Source organism: Alosa alosa, chromosome 3 (assembly GCF_017589495.1).
Source record: "Alosa alosa isolate M-15738 ecotype Scorff River chromosome 3, AALO_Geno_1.1, whole genome shotgun sequence".
Lineage (NCBI taxonomy): Eukaryota > Metazoa > Chordata > Actinopteri > Clupeiformes > Clupeidae > Alosa > Alosa alosa.
Window position 1 is genome coordinate 6,289,661 of NC_063191.1, and position 25,018 is coordinate 6,314,678.

The window sequence follows — 25,018 nt, forward strand, 5'->3', positions numbered from 1 at the left end:
TCTGAGGGGCGTGATGGGGGCGGTGGTACATGAGGACCAGACGTGTGGCGTGAGGGGGCGGTCGGGGGCCTTGACCCTGGCCTTGGTGAGGGACGTGCTCAGCTGGGCGGAGCAGAGGGGGTGCCCGCTGGCAGTCCTGAACCTTGACCAGGAAAAGGCATTCGATCGGGTCAGCCATGCGTTTATGTTCCAGGTATTACAGAGGATGGGGTTCGGTCCAGGCTTTCGGGCCTGGATTGGCTTGGCGTACACGAATGTGGTGAGCCATGTAATGATCAGGGGGCTACAGTCGAGGGCGGTGGCACAGAGGGGGGGAGTTCGGCAAGGTTGCCCTCTTTCCCCCCTGCTGTACGTGATGGTGCTGGAGCCATTGTTGGCGGTGATTCGGGCGGAGGGTAGTGTAAAGGGGGTTCATCTCCCAGGTGGGGGAGGTTTTAAAGGTGTCCGCTTATACGGACGATATGACCCTCTTTCTGCCGTCCGAAGGTAGTTTTAGGGCGGTGGAGGGGATTCTGGATAACTTTGGACAGGCTTCGGGATCCAGGATTAATCGGGCTAAGTCTTCTATGCTATTCATTGGGAGGTGGGTGGACAAGGCACGGGTGGCGGGGGACTATAGGGTGGCGGAGGACGGAGTAAAGATTTTGGGGGTGTGGTTTGGGAGGGAAGAGTATGTTAGTTGGAATTGGGAGAGGAAATTAGACAAGATTGTGGGGAAGATGGTGGGGTGGGGGTCAAGGGGGCTCTCCTTGTCGGGGAGGGTATTGGCGGTCAAAATGGATGTGCTGCCAACCCTGAATTATTTGGCGTATGTGCTTCCGCTACCGTTCTACACGGGGCGGAGACTTGAGAGGGCAGTATTTAGGTTTGTGTGGGCGGGTCGGAGGGAGCTGGTGGCGAGGAGGGATATGTTTAAGAGTGTGGATCTGGGTGGCAGGGGGGTGCCGTGTATCCCTCAGCGGGTCATGTCTCTTCATGGCCTTCCAGTGCGCTTTGGCGTTAGGGTCGGTGAGCCACAAGGCGACAGTGTTTGCAAAATTTTGGTTCCGGTTTCCTCTGCGTAGCCTGGTGCCGATGGAGAGGGTCGTGCCGTGGTCTGTGGATCGGCCCTGGCATTATGCCAGGGCGGCCGACTTTGTGAGGGATAACCGGTGGTGTTTGGAGGATGAGGTGGTTCTCAAGCACAGGGAGTTGTACAGTGGAGTTATGGCAAGGATGTACGGTACAGAGGAGAGGCGAGCAGGGATGGTCCATGTTGTGGACTGGGGCCTCCTGCGGCCCTCTGAGTTGACGGGGAGGGGGCGGGATTTGAATTGGTTGGGGGCTATGGGGCGCCTTCCCGTGAGGGAAAGGTGGCATCGGCTGGGAGCAGGGGGGACCCCGTGGTGCCCATTGGGGTGCGGCGAGGAGGAGACGGGGCCGCACGCCTTCTGGCATTGCCGAGGGGCAGCGGGGGTGTGGGAGAGGGTGGAGGGGTGGTGGGGTTCTTGGGCTGGGGTGGGGCTGACGCGGGATTTTGTTATGTTGGGTGTGGGTTTGGGTGGTTTGGGGAGGGCAAAAAGACTGGCTGTCTGGGTTTTGGTTACAGCGGTGAAGTTGGCGATTTGGGAGTGGAGGGAGGCTAGTCTGCGAAAGCATCTGCCTAGGGTGGATCCTGAGAGGGTTTTTTGTATGGCGTTGGTGGGTATTAGGCGGGAGGTGAGGTGGTGGTTCAGGAGGGTGGGGGAGGAGGAGGCAGCAAGGGTTTGGGGGGGGTTGACAAGGGTGGGAGTTGGATGAGGGTGGTTGGGAGGCGGGGCTTGGGAGGGGCTTGGGTTTGGGGTTATGTGGGAGCTTGCTATGTTGGTGGTGGTTGTGAACAGATGGTCTGATTCTGTGTTTGTTTATATGTTGGATTTTGGTTTTGTTTTCCTTTTTGGTTGTGTTTTGGTATTGATTTTGTGTGGACTATGGACAATATCAAAAAAAAAAAGGCGGGTTCCCCGTGTATGTATTGTTTTGACTGAGGTCTTGTTTGTGTTGATGTCTTTATTTGTTTGATTTGTTCTGAATAAACTTGAGGAGAAAAAAAATCTGTTCTTATCAGTTTAATATCTGATACGTCCTCTACCCGAGGACTAATATATTAATCTGATTTTTGGAACAGGGAGACGGAAGAGGGGCTTGTTCACCCGGGCCCACGACGACCGTATTGCAGTGACTCCAGGAACGGTGCACATCCCTTTGATTGTGGAAGAAAAGAACCCAGACAGCCAGCAAGCGGAACCAACCTCTGGGACTTTGGAACCCTCCTTGATTGACAGCCAGCAGACACGTGGAGTCCTGCCAAGATGCTTTTTTGTTAACCGTGCCACACTCCCTTTTCGGGCCCTTTTAGGTTTTCCGCCCTTTTTCTCTTTTTTTTTTAAATAAATATGGTGAGGAGGAGACAGGGAGAGGGTCCCCGGATGGACCGCAGATAGTGGGGAGGGGTGTGTGGAGACCATGGACTGGAGGGAAATGAAGGGGGGGTGGAGAGTTTTAATGGGCTTTGTTTGATGAGCTGCTGGGAGATGGGGGGAGGCTGGGGAGTTCTTGGGGGGGATAGGCCGGACTTTGCCAGAGGAGGCGAGGGACAGGCTGGAGCAGCCGGTGAGGCCCGAGGAGGTGTGGGAGGCGCTAGCCTCTATGAAAGCGGGTAAGGCTCCAGGGAGTGATGGACTCACGGCGGAGTTTTATAGGGGGTTCTGGGATGTGGTGGGGGAGGATGTGGTGGAGCTGGTGTCACTGCTCTGGGAGCAGGAGAGCTTGTCTGCCTCCATGAGGGTGGGGCTGGTTACCCTGCTATTTAAGAAGGGGGAGAGGAGGGAGGTGGGGAACTGGAGGCCCATCACCTGTTGAACGTCCAACTACAAGCTGATGGCGAAGGTCCCCTGGCCAGGGCCTCCTGACGGGTCTTGCAGTGGGTGGTGGAGGACCAGACGTGTGGGGTGCCTGGCAGGTCCTGTAGTCTGAACCTGGTCTTGACTCGGGATGTGGTGGAGTGGGTGGAGGAGCGACGTCTTCCCCTTGCCTTGCTAAGCCTGGACCAGGAGAAGGCGTTGACAAGTCAACCATGGATTTTGTTTCCAAGATATGCGCCGCGATGGGGTTTACAGGCGGGGTTTATAAGGAGGGTGAGGGCGTTATATGAGGGAGCGGGGAGTCGGGTCTTTTACGGGGTTGGTGGCGCAGAGGGGGTGTCCCCTCTCCCCTTTGCTTTACATCCTCTACATCGAGCCTCTGGTAGCCAGACTTAGGAGCGATGAGGGGGGTGAAAGGTGACACCGGGGCAGCGGGCAGATGTGTGAAGGTGGCAGCTTATGCCGATTATGTGTCGCTTTTTTTAACATCGGAGGATAGTTTTAGGCGGGTAAAGGATATTTTGGGTTGTTTTGAGAGGGCTACAGGGGCGAGGATTAATAGGGGGAAGTCCAGTGTGAGTTTTTTTGGGTCATGGGCAGGCAGGAGGGATGGGATGGGGGGTTTTGGGGTGAGCGAGGGTAGGGTGAAGGTATTAGGGGTATTTTTTTTGGAAGGAGGGAATGCAGTTTAATTGGGACCAGAAGGTGGCAAGCGTGAAAGCGGTTAGGCATGTGGAGGGGAAGGGGTTGCCAGCTGTCAGGCAGGGTGATTGCCCTTAAAGCAGACATCCTGCCAATGCTCAATCCACCTGGCCTATGTATACCCGTTGCCGCCAGCGTGCCTCAGCGAGGAGAGGGAGGCATTTGTACTTATGGTGTAAGTGTGGGAAGGTAGAGTTGGTGAGCAGGGCTGACATGAGACGGGAGGTGAGTCGGGGGGTACCCTGGTTCACAGTCAAGCTGGCAGCATTGTTTGTGGCCTTTCAGGCACGGGTGGTTATGGGAGAGTTCAGCCACATGCCTGTGTTTTGGCCCGGTTCTGGTTGGGCTTAGGGCGGACTCCCGGCAGCTGGGAGGCGATGAAGCAAATAGTCCTGGGAGCAGCCGGGGCATTATGCCGTGGCTGCAAAGTTTGTGGCGAGGTGGCCGTGGGCGCTGGAGGACGGCCTGATCCTGAGGCATAGGGAGCTGTACAGGGAGACGGTTAGGCGTACCCTGTTGCAGGAGCCAGCTATGGTGGACAGGCGGTCTGGGGTGGATTGGGTGCAGTTGCAGCCGAGGGAGATGAGGGGAGGGGGAGGGACCTAAACTGGCTGGCAGCGCTGGGTAGCTCCCAGTGAGGGAAGCAGGTGCACAGGATTGGGGTAAGGGGGCAACTCTGTGGTCAAATCTGGTGTGGGGAAGGAAACTGTGGACCATGCTTTGTGGTCATGCAGGGGGCTGCAGGGGTGTGGAGGAGGGTAAGGAGGTGGTGGGGAGGATGGACGGGGAGGGCCCTCACGCGGGACCTAATTCTGTACGGGCAGGGTCTGAGGGGGTGGCGGAGGAGGAAGAGGCTGGTGGTGTGGAGCATCATCACAGCCTTCAAACCCCCTCTGGGACCCTAGGGGGACTCGCATGAAAGAGTGGTGCAAACTGGAAGCTGGAGCCGGAGAGGTATTTGGGATTGGTGGCAGGGGTGGGGTAGGGGTGTGAGGATATTTAAAGGATTCATAGGGGAGGAGGAAACTAGGGCGTGTGTAAGGGGGATTGCCCAGGGTGGGGTGGGTTGAGGATTGGGCAGGAGTTTGTGATGTAGGTGTTGTGGTGGTGGGTAGTATAAAGACCTGTTATGGTTTTGTTGGGAAAAAAAAAAAGGTGTTGTAACATGTGAATTTATGAAATACTGTATGTACTTGCTTATGTTTACAGGCAAGGGGCCGTTTAGGGTTTGTGTTTTTTGTTTTTGTTTTGGTAGGGGTGGGCAGGGTTTGAAGTGTGGTTTTGTTTGGTCCCTGTCTGATTGGGGTTTGGGTGGAGGTGGGGGCTGGGAGCGTATCCGGGGGATGTGGCGGTTTAAACGTCACTTGGGATAGGGCGTTCACGCTGCGTGCGGTCTCTTTATAGGCTGGCAGCGGGTATGCGGCCCTGTATGGATGTTAGGGGCAGTGGTGGGGAGGCCACCAAGGACCGCGAGATTGCCCTCGTTCTGTAAGGTAATGGGCTGAGCTGGCAGGAGCTAGGCAGGCTGCCGTTAAAGGCTGGTCGGCCGGGAGCTGGGAGGCGTTAATGAGATGGGGGGCCGTGGCCTCGGCCTGGCTGGGAGCCGGGCTGGGTGCTCCAGGTCTGCTGAGGGGGACATGTGGGGGGGGAGGCAGCGCCCGGCCTCCTCCGGGCGGGGCAATGGGGCGATGGAGGAGACTCCTAAGGGTTTTTGGCAGCAGCCAGGGCTATGCAGCAGCGGGTATGGGGCCTTGCAGGGGCCGGAGGGAAGTCCGATAACCGACAGGGACAGGTCCTGGCAGAGGCCGGCGGTTTACACGGACTTGTTCCAGGATCGGCAGGCACCAGGGGGTTTTGGCTGCACTGGACCCGGCACTTCATCGAGAGACAGAGGCCTCTCCCTGGAGGCGCCCCTGGACCTGATGACGTGGGGGCGGCCATCACTGCGTCCCTGAAAAGCAGCAGCGCCCGGCAGGGGATGGTCTCCCCGGTCGGCTTTTATGTGCCTTCTGGGCTTTGTTGGGCGGACCTCTCCTGGGTGTTTGAGGGAGAGTTTGGTGGCCCGGGTGTTCTGCCCCCCTTTGCTCAGGTCTGGTTTAGTCACGCTTTTTATAAGAAGGCAGCAGGAGGATTTGGCCAACTGGCTGCCGGACACTCTGCTTTTCGACGGGCGATTATAAGATTCTGGCCAAGACTCCTAACAGCTTCGTTTGGGGGAGGTGTTGGGGTCTGTGATACACCCGACCAGACCTGTGGCGGAGGGGCGCATGGGCTCCCCTGAACCTGGTCCTGGTGAGGATGTGGTCAGCTGGGTTGAGCAGCGTGCTCTCCCACTGGCCCTCTGAGCCTGGACAGGAGAGAAAGGCTTTCACAGCGTGAGCCGCGGTTTCTTTTTTTTTAATGTTCTGGGCGTATGGGTTTTTACGCCCTCGCTTATTTCTCTTGAGTGCGGCTGCTCTACTCCCAGGCTGGTAGCATGGTCAGGGGTGGGGGCCACTTGTCGGCCGTGGTTCCATGAGCAGGAGAATCCCATCAGGGCTGCCCCTCTGCGCTGCTCCTCAGTCCTCTCTCCCTCTCTGCTGCTGGGTGCTCAGGCGGGCCCAGCGGTTTGCTGGGTCCTGGCCGGGGCGGGGGGGGGGGTGGCTGCGATATGCAGGCAGCGTGGCGGCACCGTCACGTCTGACGCCAGCTTTGGGGTGGTAAACGCCATCTTTGGCGGCACGGGAGGCGGCGGGGGCGAAGCGTGAACCTCGCTAAGCCTGCAGAGGATGGGAGGTGGGCCGGGACGGCCTCCCGGCGGTTCTCGGGTGGCAGACTGCCCAAGTGGTCCTGGGGGTGACCTCCTCACCACTCAGAGTCGCACAGAGGAACTGGGAACGGTTTGAGGGATAGGAGTGCGGAGGTTGGGGTGCTGTGGTCCCGGCCTCTCCTGCTACTAAGTGTTAGCCTTGAGCCGACATTCTCCCAGCTCGCTCCCTGCCTTCGTGTTCCCGTCCCGCCGTAGTGGGGAGGAGCTGGAGGCGGGACGTGTTCTCATTCCTTTGAGGCAGCACGAAATGGTGAGTAGGGTTGAAATGTATAGGAGCATGGCGGAGGAGGGTGCTGCCTCCTGCTCAAGGCCTGTCCTTGCATGTGTTTCAGGCCGGATTGCGGCCAGAGGTGTTTGACCACCCTGCGGTCTTCTCCTTGCCAGGTTAAAACAGGTTTCCCCTTCCGGGGAACTGCGGCCTGTGGACCAGGGGATCCCGTGGTCCTGGGACGGCTTGGTCATTCGCAGAGGTCATGGGTTTGTGAGGGGAATGCTTGAGGTGTCTCCGGGACGGACTGGTGCTTGAACCACGGGCTTTGTATAAAGAGGCTCTCGCCAGGGCCTGGGGCCCGGGAGGCCGGGCTTCTCTGGCTGTGGATTGGAGGACTTTGTAGCCTTCTTCATTCAAGGCGAGGGCAAGGATCTCTAAATTGGCTGTGCTACTCCTGGATCACGCACCGGTATGCAGAGGGTCCTACAGGTTGTGGGCAGGGCCCCCTTCTGCCCCTTGGGCTGCGCTGGAGGGAGGTGAGACTGCCGCCTACCGCCAGCTTTGGGAGTGTAGGGAGGCGTGGGAGAGTGTGGGACTTGGTGGCGGAATGGGTGGGCCGGGGTAGCCTGCGGGCTGGCTCTCCGGACCTGGTGGTTCGGGCGCAGGTTTGGGGACATCCCTTCCGCCAAGGCTGCAGGTCCTGTGGTCTGTCACAATGGAGACCAAGAGAGGGCTGTGTTGTGCCTGAGGCATCAGCCCCCGCAGAGTACCGGGGCTGCAGAGCTCTTTTAAAAATTCGAAAGAGCTGCGGGCCCGGCCGCGGAAGGGAGTGTTGGGTGGGGAGAGGGGCGGGGAGGCCAAGCGGGAGTGGGTGGCCTTGGGGGAGGGGTTCTGAGAGGGGTCTTTGGGTTATTTTGCCTGACTGTACTTGTGGGTGCATAGGGTGACTTGTGGATGTATTATGGGCGGTGGTAATTGTGTTCTTTACTCCCCACAGGCTATTGACTGGACTTGGATCGCAAGGATCAACACAAAAAAAATAAAAAGGCTGGTGTGGCCTGTAGTGTCTTGTTTTGTTCCTTGGACCTTCACAGGACCTGGTCACCCCTCCCTTCAGTCTGTTGGGGAGGCCAGTGTGGTGGAGCGGGAGCTGGGGAGAGAGGTCGGCGTGGGCATGGGTGGCTTGCCTAGCCTAGCTACCCTTAGCTCAGTCGCACAAAGGGACCGGCCGCATGGCACGGGAGGGCCTCCAGGGCTCCATCTGGTGGACCAGGAGGAGGGTGCACCTTATAGCCCTGTCTTCATCTCCAGTGTGGGCTTTGAGGTGGAGGGCCTGAGCCCCATGCCGGGGTCCCCGTCGTGGGCGGACGACAAGGAGCAGCGCAATGTTGAGATGGGGGGAGTCCAAGGCGGTCAAGCGGGAGTTGCCGGAGGTCTCGGTGGCGGACGGCTGAGAGACAACGGTGCCGAAGGTACAGGCGGTGTCGGGTGCGGACAATGGGCTGCTGGCGGGGGAGCAGCGCGATGCGGAGGAGCGGGGGGAGGTGGACCTCTCCCCAGATCCGGACGGGCGGCGGCTGGGCGAGGACGTGGTCCCGGAGATGCCGGAGTCGCAGCGGTTGGAGTCGGCGGTGCCTCTCTCTCTCAGCCTGGGCGGGCGCACTGAGGGGACCCAGTCTCAGGTGTATGGTGGAGGGGAGAGGGGGTGCAGTCCTGTGCAGGTGTCGGGAAGCCACCGAGTCGCCGAGGCCCTGAACCGATGGTTCGAAAGGACAGGCCATCGGTCCCCCTGTCTAACAGGTTCTCCCCTACCGACGGCTGAGCCCCTGGCCGCCGGGGCCGGGTCTTGGTGCCGGAGAGGGTTTCCACCGAGAGTGCTGGACATGACAGTGGACCGGGGGGCACGGACCAGAAGGGGAAGGTGGGCCAGCCCTGATTGCTAATGCTGTGTGTGTTGGGTGTTTGGTTTGGGGGGGTTGGGGGATGTGGGTTTTATTGCTGGACTATTTAATGAAGTTCCTTTCTTTGAATGTAAGGGGTCTGAGGGAGGGCAGGAAGCGGGGTGCTGTTTTGGTTTTTGTCTTCATTGGGGTATGATGTGTTTTTTCTGCAGGAATGTCATTTGAGGGATGAGGGGGATGTGAAAAAATTTAAGGAGGAATGGGGAAGGGGACCTTCTGTGTGGGGGGTGGGGGGTGCACATGCGGATGGGGTGGGTATTCTTTTTGGTTCATGGGCTTTTGTGGTGGAGGTGGTGGTGTGTACGGTGCCAGGTAGGGTGCTGTGTGTGAGGGTTGGGGGTGGACCTGTGCTTGGTTTGTGTTTATGCTCCAAGTGTGAGGGGGAGCGGGTGGGTTTCTTTGAGGGTTTGGCCCGCTGTTTTTGTGTAACCTCGTGGTGGGTGGTGGTGGGGGGGATTTCAATGTCTGTTTGGATAGGGGGTCTGGGGGAAATGTGGAGTTGAGGCAGTGACCATGGGTTACGGGATGCCTTCAAGGGTGGCCGGGTGGGTGGAGGCGGGGCTACATGGGAGGAACCTAAGAGGGGAGTCCCCCGATTACTTGTTCCCTCGCCGTGTGGCGCTAAGGGGTTCCGGGTTATTCGCCTGGTGTTCCTCGGCCACTACCATCGGGTGGGAGGCTGACCAGGGGAGGGAGGCGGGTAAGGCCGAGGTGGCTATCTCCCAACCGGCTTTTGAGGGGGAGGGAGTTCCGGGAGCAGTGTGGGAGCAAATGTTAAGGGGGTGGAGGGCGCAGGAGGGCTTTCATCGGTCCTGGGTGAGCTGGTGGGAGGCTATGAAGGTGGCGCCCTCTGCCAGGCATGGGTGGCAGAGGAGAACGCGGAGAAGAGGTGGATAGCCGGTAGGTCTCGGGAGCTGGAGGCTTTAAGTGGCCCAGGGTTGGGGAGGGGGTGCCCAGAGGTGGGAGGAGAGGGTAGAGGTTTTGAAGGGGAAATGGGCTTTTCCTCTTTGGGGGCGGGCAAGGAGATTGGAACTGCAGGGGGGGGTGGCTGGGAGATCTAAAGCCTTCCGTTCCTTTGCAATCGACGCAGGGTGGGCAGCAGCGGGTGGAGATGAGGGGGTTGGAGGGCGGCATGGGCTGGAGGACCGGCCCGCCGGTGATGGTGGCCCAGTACTTTGAGGCGGCTTTGTGGAGAGGGGGGGGGAGGCTGGCTGGGGCTTTCCTGACAGCGCCGGGAGGGCAGGGTGGGAGGAGCAGTGGCTGCCCCCCGGGAGGAGCCTTTCTCCGTGGCAGAGCTGGAGGCAGCTTTGCTGTCAATAGTGCCCCGCAAAGTCCCCAGGGTCTTTCTGGGGGTTTTGGGGCCTGGGCTGGTGGGAGGTGTGGGAGGTCTGGTGGGGGTCCCTCCCTCCATGTTGATTGGGCTGGTGACCCTCCTCCACAAAAAGGGGACATGGCCTTGCTCCACAATTGGAGGCCGATTACCCTCCTCACGGTCAATTACAAGATCTTGGCAAAAGCCATGGCTGTGAGATGGGGGAGGTGATGGCCTCGGTGGTCTGGGCGGAACAGACTTGTGGGGTCCGTGGGAGGTCCTGTGGGCTTAACCTCTCGCTGCCAAGTGGGACGCCATGGGCTCCGGAGTAGGGATAGGTCTGCCTTTGGCAGTTTTGGGTGTGGACCAGGAGAAGGTTGATCGGGTCAAGCCATCAATCGCTTCCCTGATCCTGGAAAGGATGGGGTTTGGCCCGGGTTTCTGCGGGTGGCTGAGGCTGCTTTACAGGGGTGCAGGGAGTAGGGTGGGGGTAAATGGGATACTCTCCCGTTTCTTTCTGCAGGCCGGGGAAAGCGGCAGGGGTGTACCCTCCTCGGCCGCCCTGTATGTCATTTTATCTGGAGCCACTGGCTGCCTTGTCCCATGGGACCAGGGTTTGCGGGGTGGGGGTGGCCGGAGGCGGGGGTTGGGCGCCACAAGGTGGCATTGTAACGCAGATGATACCACCCTCTGCTGACGACACGGAGGCTGGCCTACGGCGGGCGGGGAAGGTGCTAGACCTTTTTAGTCGGGCGACGAGGGCCAGAGTGAACCGGGAGGGAGGATGTGCCAGGGGGGTTCACTGTGGCGACGGAGGGGCTCAAGGTTTTGGGTGTGTGGTTTGGGAAGGGGGACGATGCAGCGTGGAATTGGGAGAGGGTCTTTGAGAAGGTGATGATGGTGGGCTGGAGCTGCAGGGGGGATTAGATGTAGCTGGTTGAGCGGCGGATAGAGTGGAGAGGGACCATGACGAAGGGGCTGATGGGTGGATATTGCTGCAGCCACCGGGGCCAGGCGAGAGGAAACAATTACGGTGGGGAGCGTGCTGGTGGCGCTAGCGTGCTAACGAAGGCTGGCAGTAGCAACCATCTTGGCGTGCTGCCTGAGCCGGAGCAAACAATTGGACCACATGGGGAGCATGCTAGTAGCGCTAGCATGCTCCTCAGTGTGGCAGTGCTGTGAGCCATCTTGGTGCTGCCTGAGCGGAGCAAACAATTGGACCACATGGGGAGCATGCTGGCGCTAGCGGACAGTCTCTTGGACAGTGGCAACGTCTTGGTGGCTGTTTGGTGGTGCAGAAACCCGGGCTCGCCCATGGAGTGGCCTGCGCTCTGCGGGGTCCGGCTCCGGTAGTCGGAGGCTGGCGGAGGAGCTTATGACCCACTGGACACGGATCCGGGAAAGATGAGCGGCCTGCTGGGGCTGGCGAAGCCGGCTCCGGAGGTGGGGGCAGTGGTGGAGCCGGTCTTGGTGTTGGATTTGGAGCCTGGGGTCCATTTGCCGGAGGTCAGCGACTGGGCGTCGGAGCCACCCTGCGTGGAGGTCAGCGTTGATCACCATCAACAATGGGGGTCGGGGCGCGTGTGGGTCGGCCAGGGCTGCCTCGGGGGGAGGACATGGAAGTGAATCAGGCGGGGTCCAATGGCAGAAATTCCCCGCTGACCATGTGGCACGGTCTGGCTCGGCGGGAAAGGTGCTCATGCTGGACCAGTCTTCGCTCCCGGCGACCGAGGTGGAGGGAGAAGAGGATGGGCCCTGGACAGGGTGAGGGTGGTTGCGCCGAAGGCTGAGCAGGGAGGTTGTCAACCGTTTCCAGCCTTTGGCGGCCGTGGATGGGGGGAGCAGAGTCGTGTTCTGGCTCCCCGTCGGCTAGTCTGGGGTCAGGGATGGAGGTGCTCAGGAGCCTAGTGAGGACTGGACATGGCCCCAGTCTTGGCCTCACCTTGGGGGAGCCGCAGCGGCGGCCGAGGATGAGAAACTGTCTGGTTTCTTTTTCCAGTCGGTCAGGCACAGGCAGGCGAGGGTCCGTGTCGACCGCCTGAAGTCTGGGGCAGGTGAGGTGACGGGGAGGGAGGAGATGCTGAAGCGACTGCCTACTTTATGAGGGCTTGCTTCACGCTTTGTGGGCCAGGGGTTGGCCCTGGAGACGGGGTTGGACTTTTTAGGTGCTCTGGAGAGAACTCTGTGGGATGGAGGGGTGGGGATTTGGAGGCGGAGCTGACCCTGGCGAAGCTGGGGCGCCAGTCCATGCAGAAGCTGGGTAGCCCCAGGGGAGATGGGCTCACCAGAGAGTTTTTTACGCCTCTTTGGGGACGCAGGATTGGGAGTGGACCTGCTGGGCGGTGACACCCACCGCCAGCAGGTCTCCGGCGGGGAGGAGTGGGGTCCCTCCATGTGAGGGCATGTCACCCTTCTCTTTAAGAAGGGGGACCGGAGCGATTTGGCAAATTGGAGGCCCATTACCGCCCTCACCGCGGACTAAGGTGATCCCGGCCCGGAAGCAAGCAGCTGCAATGCCTGGGAGGGTAAGCATGCAGGTCAAGTGGGCCCAGACCAAACGCAGCTGCCTCGGGTCGGTCGCGGCGGGTTAAATCTGGCTCTGACAAGAGACCTGGGTTAGCTGGGCTGACCAGGGGGGGGTGCCGTTGGCACTGTTGGGCTGGACCAGAAAAAGGCCTTTTGATAGAGTCGCCATGGCTTCATGTAGGCGGTCATGGAACGGCTGGGGTTTGGGCCGGGGTTTAGGGCATTGATCGGCCGGCTTTACAGTGGTGCCGTGAGCCGGTTCAAGGTTAATGGGTTCCTCTCCAGGGAGGTCCGGCAGAGGGGGGGTGTGAGACAGGGCTGTACTCTGTCCCTCCCCTGTATGAGGTGTACATTGGAGGCGCTGGTGGCGGCTTTACGGGCGGAGCTGCTGCGGGGTTGCCATGTCCTTGGGGGAGGGGGGGGGCAGGGGCCTGCAAAGTCTTGCCACCGATGACTGTACCGCCCTTCCTCACGGGGCGGGGGAATTTGGCGTGAGTGGGATGGGATTCTGATGCGCCTGCCCGCTGCGGTCAGGGCTGCAAATGCCCATAAGTCCCTCGGTCTTGCTGGTGGGCGGTGGGTCGCTGAGGACCCCCTCTGGCAACGCCGGGCACGAAGTGGGGACGCGATTGAAGGTGTTGGGGGTTTCATTTGGTGGGGTGGGGTGGGGGTTGCGGCCAGGAACTGGGCCGACATGCTGGACCGAGTGAGGCAGAGACTGGCTAGGTGGGGCCGGCGTCAGCTTTCCCTCTCAGGGAGGGCGCTTGTGGTCAAGGCCGATGTGCTACCAGCCTTGAACCATATGGCGTACGCTTCCCCCCCCCCTGGGAACTACCCAGTTGTGTCCATCGGGGTGTGGGGGGGTGGAGACTATTGTCCATACTTTCTGGGAGTGCCCAGTGGCTCAGGGTTTCTGGGGGGCGGGTGAGGGGTGAAGGGGGTGCGGCTTGGACAGCCGTGCTGGACTGGGAGCTTGTCCTGTATGGGGAGTTTGGGGGCTGATTGGAGGTAGGAGGTTTAGACTGTTGTCACGGAGGGGAAGAGGGCTTTGTGGGGATGGTGTACTTACTTTTTAGAAGAGCTGCAGCCCCACATGCTAGGGAGGGCTCCCCTAGTTGTCGGAGGGGATTTTAATTGTGTTTTAAGCAAACAAGATAGAAAGAATGTAGGGGAGGATTTTAAGTTAGATAAGACATCTGTACTTTTAAAAGAATATAGTTAGGGATTTTAATTTAGGTCGACTGCTACAGAAAGTGCATCCACGGGAGGAGGGCTTCACCTGGCACAGTGGTGACGGGCTCTGAGCCTCAGACGAATTATGTTTTAACAAGAGATTGTCTACCATGACGGATGCTAAGCATTGTCCCCTATGTTCTTTCTCCGGACACTGCATGTTCTCCTGCACTTTTCACTCCCCACAGGTGTGACGTAGGTGGAGGGCTGTGGAGGCTGAACTGTTCCCGTTACAGGATGCAGAGGAGATAGTTAGAGAATACAGGGAGCAGTTCAGCCTCTGGCAGACCCTCCAAGACCTTTACGATTCAATGCAGCACACTGGTGGGAAATGGTGAAGGGTAGGACCAAGACTTTTTAAGACTAAAGGTAAAGATGAAAGAGAGAGAGGAGGTGCATGTTGGGGCTGCAAAAAGAGACAACAGAGGTATTTTAACCTTTTAAACATGGGTTTTGGATTTTTAATGAAGAAATCAAACAGGTAAGAAAAGAAATGTCAGTTTTAGCCAAAATTTAAAAAGTAAAGGAAACAATTTTAAGAAAAAGAAAGAGAAACAGAAGGAGAAAAATGCACCAGGTAACTTTAAGAAAATAATACTGAGGGGGTGGGATAATGAAGCTAAAAAATGATGGGGAGGAAGAATACACAGAGAGGGGATTTAGAAATGATACAAACTGTTTTACCAAGACCTGTACGCAGGAGAAGAGGTGATGGAGAAAGTTTTAGAGTTTTTTTAAATAAAAACTCTTAAGTCAACAGGTTTTTAACAGGAGGATTTTACATTGTTGATCTTTTAAAAATGTCTTAAAGGTTTTAAAACAGAAAAAATGCCCGGAGAGGATGTGTTCCCCCATGGAATTTTTATGTTACCTTTATGACATTTTTAGCCAAACCATGCTGGACTGTTTTTAAAGAATTTGACTTAACTTGACAGATCTTCCAGACAGCTTTAGATCAGGGATAGCTTTACTACATAAAAAGGCGACAGGACTGACCTTTAAAAACTGGAGACCCATAACACTTTTAAATTGTGATTGTAAACTTTTTAGCAGACTTTAGCATTACGCGATGTCGACTGTTTTAGAGGACGTGATCCACCCGATCAAGTCTCAGCCGTCCCTGAAGGAGGGATCACGGACAGCCTAGTGCTGGTCCGAGACGCATCTGTTTTGGAGAGACAGAAATATTAGGATTTTAGTGCTAAATTTAGATTTTGAGAAAGTTTTTGATCGGAAATTCGCACAGTACCTTTTAAAGGTACCTCGCAAAAAGGGGTTTCCAGGAGGGTTTTAAAGTAGGGGTTTGCTGTATAATGGAAATATACAGCAGAACTGCGGTAAATGGGCACTTGACAAAGGCGACACGGTGCTCTGGCTGCCCGCCAGGGTGTCCGCTATCCCCACCCTGTTCGCTGTTTGCATCGAAATTGGCACAGATCTTGAGAAGGGATAAATGGATCAAAGGACTTGACTTGCCACTGGGACTGACCACACGTACCCTTTACATGGACGACGGACCCTTTATTAAATGACGCTTTATCGCCCAAAGAGCACTCGACTTGACTGACTGGTGCACGGAAGGGCCTCGGGCGCCAAGCTCAACAGGGGCAAGTCCGAGGCCCAGCTCTTTGGGCCATGGGGTGACGTAAGACCAGATCTGGCAATAAATTTTAAACAGACGGACATGAAAATTTTAGGTATTAAATTTGACAATGAGGGTGGTGGACGGGGCAACTGGACTGACGCGTTAGGGAAAGTCAGACAACGACTGGGGTTCTGGGGACTCAGACAGTTGACAGTAGAAGGAAAGATTTTAATAATAAAAGCAGTAATTTTACTAGCAGTTTTTACTTCTCTGTTCTGTTTTTAGTCCCCCCAAAACTTTTCTTTTAGGTCTGGACCGGGCGGTGTTTTATTTCCTGTGGGGGTCCAAATGGGAGAGATTGAGAAGGGAGGTCCTTAAAAAGAGGAAGGAGAACGGAGGAAAGGGCCTCCCGGACCCCCACCTGTTTTTAGGCAGCAACTTCACCGCCCTGCATTTTAAATACGCAACAACCCCATCCAGAGAGAACAAGACTGCCACCATGGTGAAATTCTGGGGTCCTACCTCAGACAGTTGCGGATTTTAGACACAGACCACCGTTTTCCAGTTGCTTTTAACGTGCCAAAAGAGTATTGTTTTATAAAGACATTTTTAAAACAAGTGATGTCACTATTTTAACAAACGCTAAAATTCTTGTCTCTCTTGTGCAGGACCGGGAAGCAGTGAGCCCGTTCCCGGCCTCACACTCAGTGAGGGCCCAACAGGCTTGGAGAACGAGCCCACCCCTCCCTCCAGAACAAGCTGAAGGATCTGGCGTGGATGGCGCTCCATGAGGTCCTCCCGGTCAGAGCCGTGATGCACTCCCGGGCCATGGCAAGAATGAACACCTGCCCGCGGCCAGGATGCGGCCAACCTGAGACCGTGCGGCAACTGCTCTGGGAGTGCAGCGTGGCGAGGGACCTGTGGGCCAAAACCGCCCCTTGCAATGCCCGAGCCTGCCAGCAGGGGAGGTCCAGCTGAGCTACCGGCTAGCGGTCAGCGGGGTGGGCCAGGGCGCAAACACCATTCCAGCCGCCGACTTCGCCACGCTCTGGCTCACCCTCAACAGCATCAAAGCCGCTTTGTGGACCTCCCGCAACCTGCTGGTGGTGAAGCGCGTGACTGTGGATGCTTTTAAGCAATTACTTATCACTCTCACACTTATCATTCAATTACTTTCTTCAATACGGACTACAAGTTCCTGGCAAAGGTAGTGGCGACGCGGTTGGGTGCGGTGATGCCGTCAGTGGTGCACCCTGACCAGACATGTGGGTGCGTGGCGGTCGGCTAGCCCGGAACCACGTCCCCGATTAGGGACGTAATGGCCTGGGCGGGAGAGCGTGGCTTGCCCCTAGCTTTGCTGGGGGTCGACCAGGAAAAAGCGTTTGACCGGTTGAGCCACGCTTTCCTCTTCTCCATTATGGAGAAGATGAATTTTGGGGGCCGGTCAGGCTGTCAACGGCCACCTGTCTGGCCCGGTGCGGCAGGTGGGTGGGGTTCGGCAGGGGTGCCCGTTGTCGCCGCCCTCACGCTTTGGCTAGAGGCTGGTGGCTGAGGCAGGCAGGAGCAGCTTTAGTGGAGTTCATCTGCCAGGTGGGGGGGGGGAACGGGTGAAGGTGTCTGCGTATGCAGACGACCTGACCGTCCTCGTGACGGCTGACTGTGAGGTAGTGGTGGTGAAGGGCATTTTTAGGGAGTATGGGGAGCTGTCTGGGGCTAAGGTGAATGAGGGGAAGTCGTCGGTGATGTTTTGTGGTGCGTGGGCAGGGAGGAGGGTCCCGTTGGGGGGTTTTAATTTTTTCCCCAGACGGGATGAGGATTCTGGGGGTGAATTTTTACAGGGCTGGGAGTGCTGGGTTGAACTGGCGGGAGAGGCTGAGAGGACTGACGACCCGGCTGGCGAGGTGGAGGGGGAGGGCCTTGTCCATCACGGGTAGGTGCTTGGTGGTCAGGATGGACCTCATGCCAGCTCTAAACTACCTAGCATATGTCTTCCCCCCCCCTCTGCCAAGGCAGGGGGTGGTGTTAGAGAGGATCTTTTTCCGGTTAATTTGGGGAGGTGGGACGGAAATGGTGCAGCATGCCAGAATGCTGCAGCCGGAGGGTAGTGGGGGACAGGGCCTGCAGAGTGGCCCTCTCAAGCTGTTGTCCTTGTCTGTGGCCTTTCATGCAAGGCTGGTGCTGGGCGCTTTTGAACATCCGGCGGCATATTTTGCCAGGTTTTGGTTGGGGTTGGACTTTAGGTCTTTGTTGGCCCTGTCTGCCAGGACCCCCTGGGCGTGGGAGAAGCTGCCCCACTCCACCCGGGTGGAAAGCCTCCTAAGGGCAGAGCCCTGGTTGTTAGATGGTGAGGTGCTGGTGGACCATCGACGTGTTTACAGGGGACTGGTGGAGAGGAGGGTGCCTCCGCCCGTTGTCGGGGGTGCAGAGACGGGTGCAGTGGAGTGTCATACACGCCAGTTATGTGGATGGGCAGGGGAGGGATATTGGGTGGTTGGGGGCGTTGGGTCACCTGCCGGTGCGGGAGAGAATGCATCGTTTTGGGATGAGTCGTACGCCCCTGTGCCCTATGGGCTGTGGGGCAGAGGAGATGGTGGGGCATGCTCTGTGGGGGTGCCCTGAGGCCCATAAGGTGTGGGATTGGGTGGGATTGCGCCTGCGGCGATGCCTCCAGGTGAGCTTGACTGAGGACTTGGTGTTGAGGGGTGTGGGAGTGCAGGGGTATGCGCCTTGGTGGCGTTCATCTGCCGGGTGGGGGGGGGGGAAGGTGTCTTTATATGCAGACGACATGACCGTCCTAGTGACAGATGACTGGGAGGTTGGGGTGGTTAAGGGTATTTTCAGGGAGAATGGGGAGCTATCTGGCGCTAAGGTTAATGAGGGCAAGTCGTCAGTTATGTTCTGTGGTGCGTGGGGGGAGAGGAGGGCCCCGTTGGGGGGTTTTGAATTTTTGCCCAGATGGGATGCAGATTCTTGGGATGAAAGGACCTTGCCCTAGTAGAAAAACGCTGGGGAGAGAGAGAAAGATAGATACTTTATTCATCCCAAGGGTAATTTAAGACACTCAATAGCTTACACACACACAAATCAAAAATCACTCACAGAAATCGGAACAGATGACGGGCCATGTTCCGTAGACACAGGAGCTGACTGGCGACGAGGCACAGACCAAGGAGAAAACATGGTCTTGGCAGAAGAGTGCTGAGGAGAACATTAGGGCTGAAACGATTCATCGAGTTACTCGAATAACTCGATTACAAAAATTACTCGAGGCAAAAACCCTGCCTCGAAGCCTTGTTAAATTCCTATGACCGACTATAATGGCGCGGGGATCTGATTGTTCCACATGGACCGTTGTTCAGGAAGCACACCACTAGCGCGTGAATCGTGATACATTCTGAATTGGCTCAAGATGTCCATAAATGGCAGTGAATGTTTTCAAGTGAAGTTTTGGGATCATTACATACTCAAAAATGAAAAGAACAAACATTTGAACCGAAAACATGCACTCCATGCTGTTTCACCAAGCGTCAATAAAGTAGGCTATCAATCTATCTAGCCTATCCATCATCTATCTACGTAGCCTATAGCCTACATCAGTGTTTCTCAAACTTTTTCAGACCAAAGACCACTTAACCAGTAAAAAAAACCTCATGGACCACCTAGCTAATAGACATAATAGGTCTACTCACTGAACCACCTTGCTAATTGTCTTTGCACCTTGCTTATTGTTTAGAGGATTCATATGATTTAAATTGGCATAGCTTACAGAGGCAGTGTTGCAGAACTGTTTGGAAGTTGGTTCAATATTGCAAACAACTCTGGTGGTAAAACTATTGTTTTTACCACGTCTGCTTTCAAGGACCACTTGGGATAGCTTGCGGACCACCAGTGGTCCCCGGACCACACTTTGAGAAACACTGGCCTACATTGATGTTGGCTGATTTTAATCACATACTGTATTTGTAGCGATGTCGTAATGTTTAGCTTTGATGTTTTTAAGTAGTAAACTTATTCACGTTCAATTGCAAGACAGTGTGCCTAAAAAAGATCTCCTTTTTATACACACATGCATGCACCTCATCTTCCCTCATTACCTTGCGTGCACACACACCACAGGTTGCTGGGTTACCATAGCAAATAGGCTCACCCCAGAAATTATTTTTAGTAGCCTAATGGTAAAATTATTCGTTAGTAACCTAATGGTAGGCTATTTTTTAGTAGCCTAATGGTAACATTATTTGTTAGTAGCCTAATGGTAAATGCTGCAGGTGTAGAAATCTACATAAAACAGATATTTACTTTGATGTCAAGTCTAGATTACAGCATGAAACTTGTTGTGCAAATTAATACATTAAATTGCTTTCCCTCTTCTCTCTCCCAGGACTTCAAAACATAGTATGGGCAGCTTTGTTCATAGCTAAGTCATGCACAAGAGGCTGCAATTTTACAGAGAGCATTCTGAACATTATTTAATTGTTGTCACTGGCACTTATAAACACTAAATGGGTAAATTGCAATAAATGGGCTTAGTTTTGGAGCCAAATGTTGGAGTTAGAATAAATACCTCTGTGCCAATTGCTTGATCATTTTACAGCCATGTCATTTTCGTTATGCATTATTTGTTTTGGTTGTTTAACAATACAAAACAAAAATATCCAATTAATCGATCGATAAAGTGCTAGATTAATCAATTACAAAAAAGAATCGATAGCTGCAGCCCTAGAGAATATAGATACTCTATTCATCCCAAAGGGTAATTTCAGGCACCCAGTAGCTTACACACACCAAAAATCACTCACAGAAATCGGAATAGATGGCGTAGACCCATGTTGCGTATACCTAGGAGCTGACTGGTGGCATGGTGAAGACCAAAGAGATGGCATTGTGGATGTGGATGAGGAAGAGCACTGATCAGATGACTGACTGTGGTAAAGTCCAATGAGGGTCAGGGTCATACAGCAGAGGTGTAAAGAAAGGGGACATACAAAAATGATATCAAAACTATAAACATATCAGCACAGTTGTATGCCAACAAATTGCACTTTGTATTTTTGGTGAAATGCAAGTAATCAAGGTGTTCATAATAGAGGAAAAGATTAGCGATCGAAAGTGACCTTTAGACAATTCAAATTATAGTTAGTTTGATCTTTTGAGAGGTAGGCAATGATGCTAAATGACAAGTAAAAGGTAGAATAATATTCACATTTCATTTACCTGGGTGTTAATGTCTGAGGAGTTGACCTTGGAGGGGATACTCTTTGTGGTGATGACGACCGATATGGAGGTGGGACTGGTGGGGCATCCACAGGCAAGGATTGGCTATAATTAATTCAGCGGAACATCAATAGGTGGAGATTCATCCCGGTTGCTTTGGTCTTCCAGAGAATCCGATTCACCAAAGTGTTCTCTTTCTATGTTTATGACAATATCTGCATTAATTACGAAAAACACATATACATACACAAAATACAATTCAGTAATCTTAATTGCAATCACTGGTTGGATGAAACCAGCTTGAATTTCCCCTTCTATCTATCTATCTATCTATCTATCTATCCATCCATCTATAAACACTGGATTTGACTGCAATGAAATGGTGGCCAACCATATAATATTTGTCAGTGCGTAAGTGTGACAGCATAATGTAACCTCAACTGTATGTAAAGTCCATCTCTTGATTGACTAATCAAGACCATTTTCTCTATTTGAAACAAAAAGCCTTATCTTAATGTACTAAAATGAAAAATAAACATTTATCTGAAGGCCACACTTACTACTGTATTACATCTCCTCTGGATGCGCTGTGTGTCTTCATGAACAGAGTCAAGGTCTGATGTTTTACAGCTCAAAGCCTTCTTCATTGCTTGCCTGGCTGACAAGTAATCACCTATTATACAAAAAGATAAAATAAATAAAAAAAGTGGCAACATACACACAAGTAGTAAGCCCAGTTAAGCAGTCAGTAAGGCAGAGTCTACAGGCCAAAATAGCATCATTTTACCCAGTAGAATCTCCCACTGACAGAAATCCAGGCAAACTAAATTCCTTCAAAATGTTGGACTTGGCTGGCTATAATAATATATATATATATATATATATATATATATATATATATATATATATATATATATATATATATATATATATATATATATGTGTGTGTGTGTGTGTGTGTGTGTGTTTCCTTTACGGTCATGACTATTTACACTGTAGATTTATCAAAACTATACTATACTAAAAAGTGTGAAATCACTGAAAACATGTCTTATATTTTAGTTTCTTCAAAGTTGATATTTTTTTATTTAATTAAATTATTACTGTCTGTATTGGACAGTGGAGTTTTTCTATATGTATATTACTTTTTCTGCTGTAAGTGCATGTTGTGTGTGATGTCTGCATGCTACAGAGACCCTGAATTTCCCCTTGGGGATCAATAAAGTATCTATCTGTCTATCTATCTATATAGCAAGCCAAAACTTGAAATCTGCATATGTGGGCCAAATAACTTCATTCATTCATAGTTTTGATGCCATCAGTGAGAATCTACAATGTAAATAAATAAATAAATAAATAAATATATATATATATATATATATATATATATATATATATATATATATATATATATATATATATATATATATATATATATATATATATATATATTAGTGGTGGGCATAGATTCATTTCTTTAATCTAGATTAATCTCACTAATCTTGGAATTAATCTAGACTGGCTGCAGAGCAGGTTCTTCCCCCTTCACCAACTCACTTAGCGTTGCCCACACTGGCTCCCTCTCTGCTCTGGGCACTTGAGGTCCTTAAATCATGGATCTAGAGCAGTCGCCACCTTTGATGAATAAAAAATATTAATTATTGATAGATGAAAATTTCACTTTCCAAATCCAACCTCCATATTTCTTCATGACTCATTCATCTATTCATTGACCGATCTACTGTCTTAACAGTCTATAATGGTCAAACAATGCAGTCATCTTCTGGTCAGTCTGACATACCTTAAGCATTCCAGGTTTATTTTCTCCCTCCACTGGTTGAGGTCCTTGGTGAAGGCAGCCTTGAATCCCACAATATAGGCAGGATCATCTGAGATCTTCATCACGTGCTGGAGGTGGCACAGGGCAGGTAGAACAGGTGTAATGGTTGGCTTAGGAGAGCTGGACCAGAGTGCAAGGCAAGTAGCAGTGAGGTAAATTTAGCGCAAACAAGAATCTTTAATCTGAATTAAACACTACAGCAAACCACGAAACATCAATGACCAACGGGACTGAGGGAAGACAAAGGGTTTAAATACACAGGGGTTAACAGGGCACAGGTGAACAAGGAACAAGACACAGGTGGAAACCATAATTAAATTAACAAGGATCAGGTGAGGGGCGGAGACACAGGCACATGGAACAGAGACACATGGCAAACAAACAAAGGAGCACATGGCACAAGACACAGGAAGAAAACAAAGCAAACAGGAAGACAAGAGGAGCCAAGACAGAACAGGAACTGATCCTGACAGCAGGATACATACTTATCCCCACCATTTTTTTAAAGCTCTTAATCACATTACATTTAAGGGCACGTGTTTCTTAAATACAAAGTGACATTTAAAAGAACTTGTATGCCAATTCATGAACACGCTATCTTTGTAGACCATACCTGCATGGCTCCAGCAGTTTCTCTAGCTTTGCCAACTTCTCATATTCAGCATTTGTTGGGAGGGCCAGATTGTGCTTCTGCTGGGACAGCGTTGTGTGCAGTGCGTCTCTGTTGCGCCTCACACGCTTGATCATCTCAAGGGTGGAATTCCACCGTGTTGGAACATCTTGCACGAGTGGCTCCTGAACTTGTCCAAGGGAGGCTTGCTGGACATTCAGCTCGTCTGAGTTGGCCGGACTGTGTTTGAAATGTCCGACCACTTTACGGCACTTGGCCAATGCACCATCAAAACCACCTTCCTGAAGTGACATTACAATAGCTCTCTGTACAACATGCGCAACACAGGGCAAATGCTCAAATGGCAGTATCCTCCCTGCTGCCACTATATTAGGAGTGCTGTCTGTTCCAATAATGCTAATTTTGTCAGCTATCCCCCACTGATTAGCGACGTTGAGAAACTGCCTGGCACGCGCTTCTGCAAAGTGACGCTCCTCTGTTTTCATCACACCTAATGGACAGAAAAAGTAGATCAGAATAAGTTCACCCACAAGCAATGTGGTGGTACATATATTATTAAATAAAATTATGCCTACCTAAAACGAAGCCTACCTAAAGCTCCCAGCTGGCATCGATAAGGTGTACAGTGACGCCGAGGTAGTTATCGTTGTTGACAGATGTCCAATGGTCCCCAGTCAGTGCTACACACCTCGCCTCTACCATCTTCTCATATTTTGAGGCTTTCTCTGCGGCGTGCTGGTCATGTATTCTCCTCATGATAGTTCGCCTAGCACATGGGTTCCCAAAGAGGGGGTCAGGACCCCCCGGGGGGTCGCGGGACGCCGAGGGGTGGGTCGCGAAATGATTTCCATAAATCAAATAAATTTTGGAAAAATAAAAGAGCTGTCACTTGACCGCACTTTAAAGACAGACTTTAATTCCAAGACGCTTGCTGAGTTCTGGATTTTAGTCGAGAGGGAATATCCACAGCTATTCAAGGCCACGATGGACGTACTGACGCCGTTTGGCTCCACATACCTGTGCGAAAAGACTTTCTCTGCACTGACATACAGTGGGCATCGCTTTCAAATGACCACTTCATTCGCGCATTACGCGGTGTGAAGCTGCGTGAAGCTTTAGTACCACTTTCAGCCACTGTGCGTCGCTCTGCCACTGTACATCGCTCTGCCTGCCGTCCCTTCTGAAGCAGGATCTACCATTAAACATAATTGTTGCCGAGAGTAATCCCAGCCTACAAATTCAATAACAAAATAAATCATGCATAATTAAACATTACCTCGATTTAGGCTACTTGGGTATGGCTTAAGGCTTGACTACACGGTGGTAACGAAAATCGAAATTTGCTGTCTACATTGTCAGTGTTGGGGTTAAAGCAACTACGCAAATCAAAACAGTGGTGTGATAATTGAGCCAGTAGAGAAATAACTGTTCAGAATTAATCTGTAGCCTTGGGTAGGCTTCTGCAGAAAACAATGTTGTTGCCGATTTAATACTATCTGGCAACGTTTTTAACAGGCTTCAATAGAGGCTTAGACAACTATGACCCACGTTTTAGTTTCGTAGAATTAATTTGCCCTACTTCTTGACTGCAATGTAGTCAATTGACTGCTTGACATGTCATTTTTATTTTTCTGTACAATAAACAAATACATCTGCTTTATGCCGCAGAATTACATTCATATTTGGCTGACTTCAGATGCGCCACTTCCCTCCCCATATTCCAAGATTAAGATAGTAGCCTATACAAAAAGCACTTCATACTATCAAAAAAAAAAATCGTTAAAACGAATAGCTATTTGCACTGGTCCTCATTTTGCGAATGCGAGGACGATATGAGCCTGTTACATTTAGTTAGATGTCCGAGTCACGCATAATGTTTGAAAACTACTGGCTCGTAATCACAATAATTTAACACACGACAGTTGGATAGCCTACTTCATCATGTCCCCATGCCTACATTTTTGTGAGTAGCATAGAGATCGTTAAAAACAAGAAAGTATGGCTTTCCGTTTGGGACATCGAAAACTTATATTTTTAATAGACTACCGTCGAAGATGCTGACTTGCAAAAGCCTCGGGATAACACGTTATCTCCACTATCATCAGTCATGCC

The 25,018-nt window shown here is 52.8% G+C and overlaps 1 non-coding gene across 1 annotated transcript; it reads left to right on the plus strand.

Annotated features, from left to right (window-relative positions):
• The first annotated feature begins 2,039 nt into the window (after positions 1 to 2,039).
• Positions 2,040 to 2,222, plus strand: LOC125292737. The gene has a single exon (XR_007193265.1). It is a non-coding gene; the product is annotated as a U2 spliceosomal RNA (small nuclear RNA).
• The last annotated feature ends 22,796 nt before the right edge of the window (positions 2,223 to 25,018 follow it).